This window comes from Acanthisitta chloris, unplaced genomic scaffold (assembly GCF_000695815.1).
Source record: "Acanthisitta chloris isolate BGI_N310 unplaced genomic scaffold, ASM69581v1 scaffold808, whole genome shotgun sequence".
NCBI lineage: Eukaryota > Metazoa > Chordata > Aves > Passeriformes > Acanthisittidae > Acanthisitta > Acanthisitta chloris.
The window spans coordinates 57,866-60,586 of record NW_008687467.1 but is presented as its reverse complement, the minus strand read 5'-3'; positions in this window follow the sequence as shown (position 1 = coordinate 60,586).

Here is a 2,721-nt window from a genome sequence, read left to right as displayed (position 1 = left end):
GATGTTCATTATTGGTATAACTTCTCCTTTCATTCATCATAGCGATAATTAATTTTCTAGCATGGATATAGGCTGAGATTTAAAGCCATCCTTGTGAAATGAATTAGCCCCTTTTCTGATCTTATTTGGAGTTCCCTATTGTGAATATACTCCAAGTGTAATAGAGAGGCAATTTATGAGAATGAAATCTCATCTGTGTCCTATTCCTTGCCCTCTCTCTGGTAATTTTATTATGCCAGGGTGCTTCTTCCCATTTGTTTAGAGGGCAGGCTGCATTTGTTATTAGAAGTTCAACAGGTTGCTAAGCATACATCAGTGCACAGCGGGAAATGGAGACAGGCCTTGAGTGCACGACATCAAACAGTCAAAGTGTGCACTTGGGGTCTGTGGGTGAGGGATGTTGCTGCATGCAACATCTCAGCACCAAGGAAATCACAAACAAAGGCTCACAGTGGTCCAAGACTCAAATCCCACTAAGCCACAGATCAATCCTGGAGGAAGAGCTGGACACAGCAACCTGTGGGCATGAAGCTTGACCTGACCCAGGGCTGGTACCCTGGCACCAGCACACCTCCCATCACTCCCAGTCTAGCAGGTAACACAGCTGAAAATGTAAAGATGGGATGGATCAACTGTTTTCAACCAAAGAGGTATCTGCTCTTGGTTAATCTGGTGATATTTAAAGCCATCTCTCTGAAATGAATAGCCTCGTTCCTCATCTTATTTGGAGTTGTGAATATAATCACAGTAGAGTGTGGAGAAAGCTGCCAACTTTTTGGGAATGAGCATTCACCTTCAAGGGAGCTCACGAAAGCCGAACAGAAGAAGCAAAGGTTTTTGCAAAGCAGTGCACTGTGATGACAATTCTGCAAGGCCCTGCTTGGGGACTCTGGTGTTTTCAAGCAGCTACAGTTCCCCAGGCCTTAGCAGAAAAGCTGGCATCTTTGGCTTGTGTCAGAAAACTCCATTTCCCCAGGTAAACCAAGGGGTTGAGAAACTTTAACAAGGCCTGTGGCGTCAATTATTGACTTCAAGCCTTTAAACAACAAAAAACATCTTGCACAGAAGAGCAGGTCGTGGCAATCACACAATTATAAGAGCCCTCTTGCAGGAGATCATACAGATGCACCTGGAACCGGGCAGGAAACCATGGCCAACATCGATGCCCCTGCCAGCAGGGCTGCTGCACAGGCTGATGTCCTGTATCTCCATCCCGCGCCAAGGCTGGTTGCTGGCAGCCTGTAAGGGCTGATCTTAGTGGGCTGGCTGCAAAGGACAGCAGCTCACAAAGCATGGAGGGCAGCTACATTTGCAGTATAAACCATCCTGCTCTCTGTCCTGGGAACTTCTCCATCCACCTCAGCACTGAATTTTTACCATGGATTGATCACTTAGGTGGTTTGCATGCACATTTCAGCCAAGATGAAGAAGATATTTTGCTAGTTTTATTTCAGCTGCGCTGAAAATAAAAATTAGCACTGGTAACTTTTCGCAGGTTTTACCTTGCAAAGTGGTTGCATTTGATTTTCCAGAAAACTGGGATATAGCTAATTAAAATGACACATATCATCCTAACATCATATCCTCACTACTGAACTTCTAACCTGACATAAATACATTGCATACTGTAACCTGTTTCTCCTGATTATTAACCTTGAACATGGCAACCTATAAATCATCAGTGAAACAGCTGGTGCTCAGCATTGCCCCAAAGGTGTATGATTACGATCATTTTATATATATCTTGGTATGCAGACATGAAAAATTCATTGAAGAGCTTGGTATTGTAAGACTTATTGTAATGAATTTTCTTAAAAACATAGATCATGCTTAAAATAGGTGTCTGCTCATTATAATGTAGCCATTTATATCTTCTTGGATTACTTTCGCATAGCTTGGCTGATCTCTAAAAGTCAAATCTAATTCCTAAACAAATTCAGGTTGGTGGTCAGTTTGCCTGTACTTCAGGGCGAGATTTTAATTTTTAGCTTTATACCTTTATTTCTATGGGGGTCAGGACTCCGACTTGCAAAAACATCAAAAGGATTACAGATTTTTCCCTGCTGGAGATTTTTCTGCAACACCTTGTGTAACATCCATCGCTACTGGGATTTCAGTAGCTGCCGTTAGCATTTTAGCTGTGGGGATGGTAACTGTAGATTCACAGGAGATTTGGTGCCAGCAAAAACAACAATTGTACAGTTGTAAGCCAGTAACAAAATCAAAGGGAATAAACATACTATAAAACAGGATATAAAACCAGAACTTGAAAATGAGCTTGTAAAATCTACGAAATCTGCTGACCAGGACCTCAAGGAACATGGGGAGTTAGTCCAGAGGGAGTAGGTCACCTGGTGACGTTTTGGGTTTTAGGGTAGCATCCTCACCTTTTCTATCCTCCCAACAAGCCACGTACATATGTACAGCCTGCGGCAGCTAAAAATGTGCTCTGTGATTTAAAGCTACCCTGCACCCATCTAGTGAGCACCAAGAAGCCTGTGCCACATGTTCCCAGCCTACACACATTTTACAGAGAGGCTCTAACTGCTCATGTCTAAACTTGAGTGGTTGTTGACAGGTGACAGGAATCATGAGGGAAAGACCCTGCATTTTGCTACTGATTCATACCACCAATATATCATCTTGCAGACAAACCCATTCTTTTCCACTACGTTATAAGAGGATTTTGTCGCCTCTGGCTCCCTTCCCTCCTGTGGCTGC